At 54.1% G+C, this 14,492-nt stretch overlaps 1 long non-coding RNA gene across 1 annotated transcript in view; it reads right to left on the bottom strand.

The window, feature by feature from the left end:
• The window catches only part of LOC147004687 (uncharacterized), a 72,840-nt gene that overhangs the window by 46,276 nt on the left and 12,072 nt on the right, over positions 1-14,492 (bottom strand). Inside the window, exons 8-13 of the long non-coding RNA XR_015047168.1 lie at positions 11,298-11,375; positions 10,786-10,946; positions 7,372-7,449; positions 6,862-7,021; positions 3,442-3,519; positions 2,932-3,091 (exon numbers count right to left, since the gene is read on the bottom strand). This is a non-coding gene — a long non-coding RNA (uncharacterized LOC147004687). The remainder of the gene's footprint in view (positions 1-2,931; positions 3,092-3,441; positions 3,520-6,861; positions 7,022-7,371; positions 7,450-10,785; positions 10,947-11,297; positions 11,376-14,492) is intronic.

The following is a 14,492-nucleotide window of genomic DNA, read 5'->3' as shown; positions in this document are numbered from 1 at the left end:
ACAGCTGGTGGGAGAAGACCCCTCTAACAGTCTCTAGGAGGCAAGCCTGACATTGCCTCCAAATTCTCCCTCCCTACCAAATTTTTGGGAGGAATCTGCTGTGATACAACCAAGAGAGATCTCTCTACATAGGCAGGCTGCTCTGAGTTCTCAGAGGTGCAAGGCCTGCAACCACAAGGAAGGACTGATCCAGCCACCCTCCATATTATTGTTACACAGTGGTCTCATCCACCCAAACAGAAGTATGGGGAACAATACCCCTCCCTGCCTTAGCCCTTGGACCTTTATGCGCCTCCTGCACACCTAAGCTATGGCCTGGGGATACATGAAGCCTTGAGGGTTTCCCCTACAGCCAAACCTGTCCTTCTCACACAATACTGAGCTCAACACCATAAGAACTGCCAAACCCTGAACCAAGATGGTCCTCCTTCAGGGACTTGAGTCTCCTAGGTTTTTGATCAGGGAACACACACTGAATACATACACAGACCCAAACAGAGAAGGACAGAGAGAGATAGAGAGAGATGGTGAGAGAGAGAGAGAGACAGAAGAGAGAGAGCGAGACAGAGACACAGACAGAGACAGAGAGGGGGAGGGGGAGACCATATAGAAAAGACAGAGACAGACAGCAGACAAAGAAAGAAGCTCTGGTCTTCCAGTCTTCTAAGATCCTAGACCACTGCCTCTGTGAATTCCAGAACCGTTTCTATTCTTCCAGAAATCCCTGGCTATGGCAGAGAAGACCAGGTTTCTTTTAACCCTTTATCCTGCCTCATCTCCCTGGATGGAAGGGAAGGGAAGGAAGTCAGGAGAAGCCCCAAGTAGGCTGCTATCTGCTTGGATGTCCATCATCCCAGCAAGCAGGTTTTCAAGAAGGATGGTACCCTGGCAGCCTGGCCTGTTTTGGACACCCTTGGGAATACAGCATGCCCTGGCCCTTTCTAACTTGTTTCTCCTCAGTTACACAAGAAGCAAGGACACTGGCTATGCTCCTGGCCCACATGGGGCTCACAGTGAAGTTGCTTGCATGGGATGATGGTGGAGCCTCCCGGACCACTGAAGGGTTCTAGGGACGAGCATGTTTTCCGGAGGGACCTGGGACCCTGCTTGAACCTGCAGCACACCTCAAAGAGAGAGTCTTTTCTAAAAGAGAGGAAGGGAAACCCATGATTACTGAGACATAGGAAGGGAATGAGGAGGGATTGGGGCCTGCAGGGAGGGAGCTAACTGGATTAAAGCTATCTCTCTGGCAAGAAGAGCTACCTGAGATACTGAGACACTGAGACAGAGCAGAGAAGCAGGACGACCTGTCTGTCTGTCTGTCTGTCTGTCTGTCTGTCTGTCTGTCTGTCTGTCAGTCTGTCTCTCTCTCTCTTTCTGTCTCTCACAGACACACACAGCTTGTGTCTCTTTGTGTAACACCGGGAAGGGGAGGATTGGGTGGGTGGGCCTCCCAGAAAGTAGCTGACAGGGATCCTCAAAAGCAAGGGGGACCTGTCTCGGTCTGGTGAAAAGGGACGGGCAGGACAAGCTGCCCACAAGAACCCAGATGCAGCCTTGGGTGCACATTGCTGTGTCTTAGAGGTCCCATGAGCCCTTGCAAACCTAACATGTCCGCCTGAACTGTGCTCAGGACCTGGGAGGCTGTGCTTCCCGAGTCAGGCTAGCCAAACCCTGTGTCGCCAGCCCTGTCCTCTGGTCAGCTGGATCCTGCTCGCTCGCAGGTCTCTCCTGGGCCAAGAAGGTCTCAGGAAGCCCCCAGTCCCTCCTTGGCTGCCAGGAAAAGAGCAGGTCGGCCGCCATGTTCAGAGAGGCGCAGGGACGTGCAGGCAGACACCTCAAACCAATTCCGCTTGATGGCAGTAGAGCACCGCGAATGGCAACTGCCAGGCTGCTGGGCGCTCTCCCTCCGCCCTTTCAGAGGCAAAAAAACTCCAACCAGCAACCATGAGCCACAAACATGGAGACTGAGCACTAGGGCTTCCACTGGGCAAAATGGCTCTCTGTGCCCTGCTACTGCCTAAGAAATGTTTTTGTATTTGCTTGGCTGGAGTCTGTGTGTGTGTGTCTGTGTGTGTGTGTGTGTGTGTGTGTGTGTGTGTGTGTGTGTGTGTTTGTGTGTGTCTGTGTGTGTCTGTGTGTGTCTTTGTGTGTGTGTGTGTGTGCAGGTTGGGGAGTATTGATGATGAGGGTGCATAAGTGGCCTGGACTGGGTGGAGTGCAGGGTTGAGACAGCATGGTTAAGGATCACAGATACTCCTTAACTGCAAGGCAGCTGCCAGCCACTGGAGGGCCTGGCCAGAGAACTTGAGAAAGGCAAGCCCTAAGGGGCTTGAGCAGGTCTTTGCATCTGACCTTCAGGGGGCCCTACCTGAACCCTGTGTCAATCTGGACCATAGGGGCAGAGCCTCTGAAACAAGTGAGTGCCTGGACTGGAAGACCAGGGTTTGGTCCTGCCCACTCAGGGCCAGGCCAGGCTAAGGGCCTGGGGAGGGCCCAGAGATCCAGTGGCTGCCTGCCTGCCTGACCCCGCCCACCCGGGTGTCCTCTAAAGCTGACAGCCAGTTACTTCTCTTCCTGGGGGAGCAGGCTCTGTGGTCCCTGGGCACACTCTCTCAACATTCCAGGTCCAGGCACACAGCCAACAAGGCCCTCCCTGCATGACCACGGGCTGCCTGGTAGGGCACCCGGGAAGTGGTGTCAGAGAGCACTGGGCACAGGCAAGGTTGATCAGAGCACACACCTGGTGTGGGTGGGGCACCAGGCCCAGCACTGGCTTCCCACCTGGCAGGAGGAAGCACTGCAGTGCACCCAAGGCAATGAGTGTGCTGTTGTGTGTGCCTGTGAGGCCTTCAGTGTCCCTGGCCTGAACCCTGAGTCCGATGGGAGATGAAAAGAAGGGACCCCGGAAGGAAAGCTTGGTCTTCTTACCCAGGCACACAGGGTGGTTTCTCAGGTAGCCCTCCATATGAGTCCTGGTGAATGCTGCCCCAGAGAGTCATCCAGTCATCAGTCCAGTTCAGTGGGCCTGTTGGCAGGCCGCCCACTCCCTCTATCTCCCTGTAGGTCACCTAGCACATATCAACCTGACCTGAGAACAAGGACACATCAAGAGAAGGAACAATTATTCCAGCCCAAACTACAACCATGACTACCAGCCCCCAATTTGAAGCTCCTACTAAGTAAGCATGGCCAGGTGACCCTGCACCCAGGCAACCAGACAACCATTATGAGGTAAGTCCTGCTCCCCCACAGTCTCTCTCCGCTCCCTAATCCTCCACCCCACCTCCACTACACCCCAGCCCTTCACCAACCAGCAGACAGCACTGGAGATGGAAGGGGGACACCACAATGCTCTCTCCTTCCTTCCTCCAAAGTCCCCAAGTCACTCTCACACATGGATCCTTCTATCTGTGTCCCCCCACACAGCCGCCTACCTACCTGTGCTGGAGCTCAGCTTGGGTGCAACTCAGAGCTCTCCAAAGACATTCATTCAAGTGGACCGAAGATGACGGGCACCTACACACAAAGCACAATGACCAATGCCCACTTATCCCAACATGATGCCTGCAGCACATCTACTCCCCTGACCTCCTAGGTCACTTCACACCAAGGTCGTCTGAGGGGTTCCATTGACAACTCTCAAGGCACCTTCAAACTTTCTCTCCACATGTACACTAACACAGGGTAATAACAACTGGCTTGCAAACAACCCACCCACCCACCTACCTACCTACCTACCTACCTACCACTATTCTCTGCCTCTGGATCGCCAATTTGTACTTTTCCAGGCACAGTTTCCAGGGCAGATGGGTCTCTTTGGTTCCACATGATGTATACCATGGCCATGTGGGAAATGCTTTCACGACCCACCAGCAAGACTTCCTTTCTTGAGCACTGAGAATCTCCAGATGTTTACCCTTGCACTCCTAGGATCTTAGTTCACAGCTGGTGGGAGAAGACCCCTCTAACAGTCTCTAGGAGGCAAGCCTGACATTGCCTCCAAATTCTCCCTCCCTACCAAATTTTTGGGAGGAATCTGCTGTGATACAACCAAGAGAGATCTCTCTACATAGGCAGGCTGCTCTGAGTTCTCAGAGGTGCAAGGCCTGCAACCACAAGGAAGGACTGATCCAGCCACCCTCCATATTATTGTTACACAGTGGTCTCATCCACCCAAACAGAAGTATGGGGAACAATACCCCTCCCTGCCTTAGCCCTTGGACCTTTATGCGCCTCCTGCACACCTAAGCTATGGCCTGGGGATACATGAAGCCTTGAGGGTTTCCCCTACAGCCAAACCTGTCCTTCTCACACAATACTGAGCTCAACACCATAAGAACTGCCAAACCCTGAACCAAGATGGTCCTCCTTCAGGGACTTGAGTCTCCTAGGTTTTTGATCAGGGAACACACACTGAATACATACACAGACCCAAACAGAGAAGGACAGAGAGAGATAGAGAGAGATGGTGAGAGAGAGAGAGAGACAGAAGAGAGAGAGCGAGACAGAGACACAGACAGAGACAGAGAGGGGGAGGGGGAGACCATATAGAAAAGACAGAGACAGACAGCAGACAAAGAAAGAAGCTCTGGTCTTCCAGTCTTCTAAGATCCTAGACCACTGCCTCTGTGAATTCCAGAACCGTTTCTATTCTTCCAGAAATCCCTGGCTATGGCAGAGAAGACCAGGTTTCTTTTAACCCTTTATCCTGCCTCATCTCCCTGGATGGAAGGGAAGGGAAGGAAGTCAGGAGAAGCCCCAAGTAGGCTGCTATCTGCTTGGATGTCCATCATCCCAGCAAGCAGGTTTTCAAGAAGGATGGTACCCTGGCAGCCTGGCCTGTTTTGGACACCCTTGGGAATACAGCATGCCCTGGCCCTTTCTAACTTGTTTCTCCTCAGTTACACAAGAAGCAAGGACACTGGCTATGCTCCTGGCCCACATGGGGCTCACAGTGAAGTTGCTTGCATGGGATGATGGTGGAGCCTCCCGGACCACTGAAGGGTTCTAGGGACGAGCATGTTTTCCGGAGGGACCTGGGACCCTGCTTGAACCTGCAGCACACCTCAAAGAGAGAGTCTTTTCTAAAAGAGAGGAAGGGAAACCCATGATTACTGAGACATAGGAAGGGAATGAGGAGGGATTGGGGCCTGCAGGGAGGGAGCTAACTGGATTAAAGCTATCTCTCTGGCAAGAAGAGCTACCTGAGATACTGAGACACTGAGACAGAGCAGAGAAGCAGGACGACCTGTCTGTCTGTCTGTCTGTCTGTCTGTCTGTCTGTCTGTCTGTCTGTCAGTCTGTCTCTCTCTCTCTTTCTGTCTCTCACAGACACACACAGCTTGTGTCTCTTTGTGTAACACCGGGAAGGGGAGGATTGGGTGGGTGGGCCTCCCAGAAAGTAGCTGACAGGGATCCTCAAAAGCAAGGGGGACCTGTCTCGGTCTGGTGAAAAGGGACGGGCAGGACAAGCTGCCCACAAGAACCCAGATGCAGCCTTGGGTGCACATTGCTGTGTCTTAGAGGTCCCATGAGCCCTTGCAAACCTAACATGTCCGCCTGAACTGTGCTCAGGACCTGGGAGGCTGTGCTTCCCGAGTCAGGCTAGCCAAACCCTGTGTCGCCAGCCCTGTCCTCTGGTCAGCTGGATCCTGCTCGCTCGCAGGTCTCTCCTGGGCCAAGAAGGTCTCAGGAAGCCCCCAGTCCCTCCTTGGCTGCCAGGAAAAGAGCAGGTCGGCCGCCATGTTCAGAGAGGCGCAGGGACGTGCAGGCAGACACCTCAAACCAATTCCGCTTGATGGCAGTAGAGCACCGCGAATGGCAACTGCCAGGCTGCTGGGCGCTCTCCCTCCGCCCTTCCAGCGGCAAAAAAACTCCAACCAGCAACCACCAGCCACAAACATGGAGACTGAGCACTAGGGCTTCCACTGGGCAAAATGGCTCTCTGTGCCCTGCTACTGCCTAAGAAATGTTTTTGTATTTGCTTGGCTGGAGTCTGTGTGTGTGTGTCTGTGTGTGTGTGTGTGTGTGTGTGTGTGTGTTTGTGTGTGTCTGTGTGTGTCTGTGTGTGTCTTTGTGTGTGTGTGTGTGTGCAGGTTGGGGAGTATTGATGATGAGGGTGCATAAGTGGCCTGGACTGGGTGGAGTGCAGGGTTGAGACAGCATGGTTAAGGATCACAGATACTCCTTAACTGCAAGGCAGCTGCCAGCCACTGGAGGGCCTGGCCAGAGAACTTGAGAAAGGCAAGCCCTAAGGGGCTTGAGCAGGTCTTTGCATCTGACCTTCAGGGGGCCCTACCTGAACCCTGTGTCAATCTGGACCATAGGGGCAGAGCCTCTGAAACAAGTGAGTGCCTGGACTGGAAGACCAGGGTTTGGTCCTGCCCACTCAGGGCCAGGCCAGGCTAAGGGCCTGGGGAGGGCCCAGAGATCCAGTGGCTGCCTGCCTGCCTGACCCCGCCCACCCGGGTGTCCTCTAAAGCTGACAGCCAGTTACTTCTCTTCCTGGGGGAGCAGGCTCTGTGGTCCCTGGGCACACTCTCTCAACATTCCAGGTCCAGGCACACAGCCAACAAGGCCCTCCCTGCATGACCACGGGCTGCCTGGTAGGGCACCCGGGAAGTGGTGTCAGAGAGCACTGGGCACAGGCAAGGTTGATCAGAGCACACACCTGGTGTGGGTGGGGCACCAGGCCCAGCACTGGCTTCCCACCTGGCAGGAGGAAGCACTGCAGTGCACCCAAGGCAATGAGTGTGCTGTTGTGTGTGCCTGTGAGGCCTTCAGTGTCCCTGGCCTGAACCCTGAGTCCGATGGGAGATGAAAAGAAGGGACCCCGGAAGGAAAGCTTGGTCTTCTTACCCAGGCACACAGGGTGGTTTCTCAGGTAGCCCTCCATATGAGTCCTGGTGAATGCTGCCCCAGAGAGTCATCCAGTCATCAGTCCAGTTCAGTGGGCCTGTTGGCAGGCCGCCCACTCCCTCTATCTCCCTGTAGGTCACCTAGCACATATCAACCTGACCTGAGAACAAGGACACATCAAGAGAAGGAACAATTATTCCAGCCCAAACTACAACCATGACTACCAGCCCCCAATTTGAAGCTCCTACTAAGTAAGCATGGCCAGGTGACCCTGCACCCAGGCAACCAGACAACCATTATGAGGTAAGTCCTGCTCCCCCACAGTCTCTCTCCGCTCCCTAATCCTCCACCCCACCTCCACTACACCCCAGCCCTTCACCAACCAGCAGACAGCACTGGAGATGGAAGGGGGACACCACAATGCTCTCTCCTTCCTTCCTCCAAAGTCCCCAAGTCACTCTCACACATGGATCCTTCTATCTGTGTCCCCCCACACAGCCGCCTACCTACCTGTGCTGGAGCTCAGCTTGGGTGCAACTCAGAGCTCTCCAAAGACATTCATTCAAGTGGACCGAAGATGACGGGCACCTACACACAAAGCACAATGACCAATGCCCACTTATCCCAACATGATGCCTGCAGCACATCTACTCCCCTGACCTCCTAGGTCACTTCACACCAAGGTCGTCTGAGGGGTTCCATTGACAACTCTCAAGGCACCTTCAAACTTTCTCTCCACATGTACACTAACACAGGGTAATAACAACTGGCTTGCAAACAACCCACCCACCCACCTACCTACCTACCTACCTACCTACCACTATTCTCTGCCTCTGGATCGCCAATTTGTACTTTTCCAGGCACAGTTTCCAGGGCAGATGGGTCTCTTTGGTTCCACATGATGTATACCATGGCCATGTGGGAAATGCTTTCACGACCCACCAGCAAGACTTCCTTTCTTGAGCACTGAGAATCTCCAGATGTTTACCCTTGCACTCCTAGGATCTTAGTTCACAGCTGGTGGGAGAAGACCCCTCTAACAGTCTCTAGGAGGCAAGCCTGACATTGCCTCCAAATTCTCCCTCCCTACCAAATTTTTGGGAGGAATCTGCTGTGATACAACCAAGAGAGATCTCTCTACATAGGCAGGCTGCTCTGAGTTCTCAGAGGTGCAAGGCCTGCAACCACAAGGAAGGACTGATCCAGCCACCCTCCATATTATTGTTACACAGTGGTCTCATCCACCCAAACAGAAGTATGGGGAACAATACCCCTCCCTGCCTTAGCCCTTGGACCTTTATGTGCCTCCTGCACACCTAAGCTATGGCCTGGGGATACATGAAGCCTTGAGGGTTTCCCCTACAGCCAAACCTGTCCTTCTCACACAATACTGAGCTCAACACCATAAGAACTGCCAAACCCTGAACCAAGATGGTCCTCCTTCAGGGACTTGAGTCTCCTAGGTTTTTGATCAGGGAACACACACTGAATACATACACAGACCCAAACAGAGAAGGACAGAGAGAGATAGAGAGAGATGGTGAGAGAGAGAGAGAGACAGAAGAGAGAGAGCGAGACAGAGACACAGACAGAGACAGAGAGGGGGAGGGGGAGACCATATAGAAAAGACAGAGACAGACAGCAGACAAAGAAAGAAGCTCTGGTCTTCCAGTCTTCTAAGATCCTAGACCACTGCCTCTGTGAATTCCAGAACCGTTTCTATTCTTCCAGAAATCCCTGGCTATGGCAGAGAAGACCAGGTTTCTTTTAACCCTTTATCCTGCCTCATCTCCCTGGATGGAAGGGAAGGGAAGGAAGTCAGGAGAAGCCCCAAGTAGGCTGCTATCTGCTTGGATGTCCATCATCCCAGCAAGCAGGTTTTCAAGAAGGATGGTACCCTGGCAGCCTGGCCTGTTTTGGACACCCTTGGGAATACAGCATGCCCTGGCCCTTTCTAACTTGTTTCTCCTCAGTTACACAAGAAGCAAGGACACTGGCTATGCTCCTGGCCCACATGGGGCTCACAGTGAAGTTGCTTGCATGGGATGATGGTGGAGCCTCCCGGACCACTGAAGGGTTCTAGGGACGAGCATGTTTTCCGGAGGGACCTGGGACCCTGCTTGAACATGCAGCACACCTCAAAGAGAGAGTCTTTTCTAAAAGAGAGGAAGGAAGGGAAACCCATGATCACTGAGACATAGGAAGGGAATGAGGAGGGATTGGGGCCTGCAGGGAGGGAGCTAACTGGATTAAAGCTATCTCTCTGGCAAGAAGAGCTACCTGAGATACTGAGACACTGAGACAGAGCAGAGAAGCAGGACGACCTGTCTGTCTGTCTGTCTGTCTGTCTGTCTGTCTGTCTGTCTGTCTGTCAGTCTGTCTCTCTCTCTCTTTCTGTCTCTCACAGACACACACAGCTTGTGTCTCTTTGTGTAACACCGGGAAGGGGAGGATTGGGTGGGTGGGCCTCCCAGAAAGTAGCTGACAGGGATCCTCAAAAGCAAGGGGGACCTGTCTCGGTCTGGTGAAAAGGGACGGGCAGGACAAGCTGCCCACAAGAACCCAGATGCAGCCTTGGGTGCACATTGCTGTGTCTTAGAGGTCCCATGAGCCCTTGCAAACCTAACATGTCCGCCTGAACTGTGCTCAGGACCTGGGAGGCTGTGCTTCCCGAGTCAGGCTAGCCAAACCCTGTGTCGCCAGCCCTGTCCTCTGGTCAGCTGGATCCTGCTCGCTCGCAGGTCTCTCCTGGGCCAAGAAGGTCTCAGGAAGCCCCCAGTCCCTCCTTGGCTGCCAGGAAAAGAGCAGGTCGGCCGCCATGTTCAGAGAGGCGCAGGGACGTGCAGGCAGACACCTCAAACCAATTCCGCTTGATGGCAGTAGAGCACCGCGAATGGCAACTGCCAGGCTGCTGGCCGCTCTCCCTCCGCCCTTCCAGCGGCAAAAAAACTCCAACCAGCAACCACCAGCCACAAACATGGAGACTGAGCACTAGGGCTTCCACTGGGCAAAATGGCTCTCTGTGCCCTGCTACTGCCTAAGAAATGTTTTTGTATTTGCTTGGCTGGAGTCTGTGTGTGTGTGTCTGTGTGTGTGTGTGTGTGTGTTTGTGTGTGTCTGTGTGTGTCTGTGTGTGTCTTTGTGTGTGTGTGTGTGTGCAGGTTGGGGAGTATTGATGATGAGGGTGCATAAGTGGCCTGGACTGGGTGGAGTGCAGGGTTGAGACAGCATGGTTAAGGATCACAGATACTCCTTAACTGCAAGGCAGCTGCCAGCCACTGGAGGGCCTGGCCAGAGAACTTGAGAAAGGCAAGCCCTAAGGGGCTTGAGCAGGTCTTTGCATCTGACCTTCAGGGGGCCCTACCTGAACCCTGTGTCAATCTGGACCATAGGGGCAGAGCCTCTGAAACAAGTGAGTGCCTGGACTGGAAGACCAGGGTTTGGTCCTGCCCACTCAGGGCCAGGCCAGGCTAAGGGCCTGGGGAGGGCCCAGAGATCCAGTGGCTGCCTGCCTGCCTGACCCCGCCCACCCGGGTGTCCTCTAAAGCTGACAGCCAGTTACTTCTCTTCCTGGGGGAGCAGGCTCTGTGGTCCCTGGGCACACTCTCTCAACATTCCAGGTCCAGGCACACAGCCAACAAGGCCCTCCCTGCATGACCACGGGCTGCCTGGTAGGGCACCCGGGAAGTGGTGTCAGAGAGCACTGGGCACAGGCAAGGTTGATCAGAGCACACACCTGGTGTGGGTGGGGCACCAGGCCCAGCACTGGCTTCCCACCTGGCAGGAGGAAGCACTGCAGTGCACCCAAGGCAATGAGTGTGCTGTTGTGTGTGCCTGTGAGGCCTTCAGTGTCCCTGGCCTGAACCCTGAGTCCGATGGGAGATGAAAAGAAGGGACCCCGGAAGGAAAGCTTGGTCTTCTTACCCAGGCACACAGGGTGGTTTCTCAGGTAGCCCTCCATATGAGTCCTGGTGAATGCTGCCCCAGATAGTCATCCAGTCATCAGTCCAGTTCAGAGGGCCTGTGGGGCGGGCCGCCCACTCCCACTATCTCCCTGTAGGTCACCTAGCACATATCAACCTGACCTGAGAACAAGGACACATCAAGAGAAGGAACAATTATTCCAGCCCAATCTACAACCATGACTACCAGGCCCCCAATTCGAAGCTCCTACCAAGTAAGCATGGCCAGGTGACCCTGCACCCAGGCAACCAGACAACCATTATGAGGTAAGTCCTGCTCCCCCACAGTCTCTCTCTGCTCCCTAATCCTCCACCCCACCTCCACTACACCCCAGCCCTTCACCAACCAGCAGACAGCACTGGAGATGGAAGGGGGACACCACAATGCTCTCTCCTTCCTTCCTCCAAAGTCCCCAAGTCACTCTCACACATGGATCCTTCTATCTGTGTCCCCCCACACAGCCGCCTACCTACCTGTGCTGGAGCTCAGCTTGGGTGCAACTCAGAGCTCTCCAAAGACATTCATTCAAGTGGACCGAAGATGACGGGCACCTACACACAAAGCACAATGACCAATGCCCACTTATCCCAACATGATGCCTGCAGCACATCTACTCCCCTGACCTCCTAGGTCACTTCACACCAAGGTCGTCTGAGGGGTTCCATTGACAACTCTCAAGGCACCTTCAAACTTTCTCTCCACATGTACACTAACACAGGGTAATAACAACTGGCTTGCAAACAACCCACCCACCCACCTACCTACCTACCTACCTACCTACCACTATTCTCTGCCTCTGGATCGCCAATTTGTACTTTTCCAGGCACAGTTTCCAGGGCAGATGGGTCTCTTTGGTTCCACATGATGTATACCATGGCCATGTGGGAAATGCTTTCACGACCCACCAGCAAGACTTCCTTTCTTGAGCACTGAGAATCTCCAGATGTCTACCCTTGCACTCCTAGGATCTTAGTTCACAGCTGGTGGGAGAAGACCCCTCTAACAGTCTCTAGGAGGCAAGCCTGACATTGCCTCCATATTCTCCCTCCCTACCAAATTTCTGGGAGGAATCTGCTCTGATACAACCAAGAGAGCTCTCTCTACATAGGCAGGCTGCTCTGAGTTCTCAGAGGTGCAAGGCCTGCAACCACAAGGAAGGACTGATCCAGCCACCCTCCATATTATTGTTACACAGTGGTCTCATCCACCCAAACAGAAGTATGGGGAACAATACCCCTCCCTGCCTTAGCCCTTGGACCTTTATGCGCCTCCTGCACACCTAAGCTATGGCCTGGGGATACATGAAGCCTTGAGGGTTTCCCCTACAGCCAAACCTGTCCTTCTCACACAATACTGAGCTCAACACCATAAGAACTGCCAAACCCTGAACCAAGATGGTCCTCCTTCAGGGACTTGAGTCTCCTAGGTTTTTGATCAGGGAACACACACTGAATACATACACAGACCCAAACAGAGAAGGACAGAGAGAGATAGAGAGAGATGGTGAGAGAGAGAGAAGAGACAGAATAGAGAGAGGGAGACAGAGACACAGACAGAGACAGAGAGGGGGAGGGGGGACCATATAGAAAAGACAGAGACAGACAGCAGACAAAGAAAGAAGCTCTGGTCTTCCAGTCTTCTAAGATCCTAGACCACTGCCTCTGTGAATTCCAGAACCGTTTCTATTCTTCCAGAAATCCCTGGCTATGGCAGAGAAGACCAGGTTTCTTTTAACCCTTTATCCTGCCTCATCTCCCTGGATGGAAGGGAAGGGAAGGAAGTCAGGAGAAGCCCCAAGTAGGCTGCTATCTGCTTGGATGTCCATCATCCCAGCAAGCAGGTTTTCAAGAAGGATGGTACCCTGGCAGCCTGGCCTGTTTTGGACACCCTTGGGAATACAGCATGCCCTGGCCCTTTCTAACTTGTTTCTCCTCAGTTACACAAGAAGCAAGGACACTGGCTATGCTCCTGGCCCACATGGGGCTCACAGTGAAGTTGCTTGCATGGGATGATGGTGGAGCCTCCCGGACCACTGAAGGGTTCTAGGGACGAGCATGTTTTCCGGAGGGACCTGGGACCCTGCTTGAACCTGCAGCACACCTCAAAGAGAGAGTCTTTTCTACAAGAGAGGAAGGAAGGGAAACCCATGATCACTGAGACATAGGAAGGGAATGAGGAGGGAATGGGGCCTGCAGGGAGGGAGCTAACTGGATTAAAGCTATCTCTCTGGCAAGAAGAGCTACCTGAGATACTGAGACACTGAGACAGAGCAGAGAAGCAGGACGACCTGTCTGTCTGTCTGTCTGTCTGTCTGTCTGTCTGTCTGTCTGTCTGTCTGTCAGTCTGTCTCTCTCTCTCTTTCTGTCTCTCACAGACACACACAGCTTGTGTCTCTTTGTGTAACACCGGGAAGGGGAGGATTGGGTGGGTGGGCCTCCCAGAAAGTAGCTGACAGGGATCCTCAAAAGCAAGGGGGACCTGTCTCGGTCTGGTGAAAAGGGACGGGCAGGACAAGCTGCCCACAAGAACCCAGATGCAGCCTTGGGTGCACATTGCTGTGTCTTAGAGGTCCCATGAGCCCTTGCAAACCTAACATGTCCGCCTGAACTGTGCTCAGGACCTGGGAGGCTGTGCTTCCCGAGTCAGGCTAGCCAAACCCTGTGTCGCCAGCCCTGTCCTCTGGTCAGCTGGATCCTGCTCGCTCGCAGGTCTCTCCTGGGCCAAGAAGGTCTCAGGAAGCCCCCAGTCCCTCCTTGGCTGCCAGGAAAAGAGCAGGTCGGCCGCCATGTTCAGAGAGGCGCAGGGACGTGCAGGCAGACACCTCAAACCAATTCCGCTTGATGGCAGTAGAGCACCGCGAATGGCAACTGCCAGGCTGCTGGGCGCTCTCCCTCCGCCCTTCCAGCGGCAAAAAAACTCCAACCAGCAACCACCAGCCACAAACATGGAGACTGAGCACTAGGGCTTCCACTGGGCAAAATGGCTCTCTGTGCCCTGCTACTGCCTAAGAAATGTTTTTGTATTTGCTTGGCTGGAGTCTGTGTGTGTGTGTCTGTGTGTGTGTGTGTGTGTGTGTGTGTGTTTGTGTGTGTCTGTGTGTGTCTGTGTGTGTCTTTGTGTGTGTGTGTGTGTGTGCAGGTTGGGGAGTATTGATGATGAGGGTGCATAAGTGGCCTGGACTGGGTGGAGTGCAGGGTTGAGACAGCATGGTTAAGGATCACAGATACTCCTTAACTGCAAGGCAGCTGCCAGCCACTGGAGGGCCTGGCCAGAGAACTTGAGAAAGGCAAGCCCTAAGGGGCTTGAGCAGGTCTTTGCATCTGACCTTCAGGGGGCCCTACCTGAACCCTGTGTCAATCTGGACCATAGGGGCAGAGCCTCTGAAACAAGTGAGTGCCTGGACTGGAAGACCAGGGTTTGGTCCTGCCCACTCAGGGCCAGGCCAGGCTAAGGGCCTGGGGAGGGCCCAGAGATCCAGTGGCTGCCTGCCTGCCTGACCCCGCCCACCCGGGTGTCCTCTAAAGCTGACAGCCAGTTACTTCTCTTCCTGGGGGAGCAGGCTCTGTGGTCCCTGGGCACACTCTCTCAACATTCCAGGTCCAGGCACACAGCCAACAAGGCCCTCCCTGCATGACCACGGGCTGCCTGGTAGGGCACCCGGGAAGTGG

This window comes from Mus caroli, unplaced genomic scaffold, assembly GCF_978045245.1.
Source record: "Mus caroli unplaced genomic scaffold, Mus_caroli_1 scaffold_5, whole genome shotgun sequence".
Classification (NCBI taxonomy): domain Eukaryota; kingdom Metazoa; phylum Chordata; class Mammalia; order Rodentia; family Muridae; genus Mus; species Mus caroli.
This window is presented reverse-complemented; position numbering and strand designations above follow the sequence as displayed.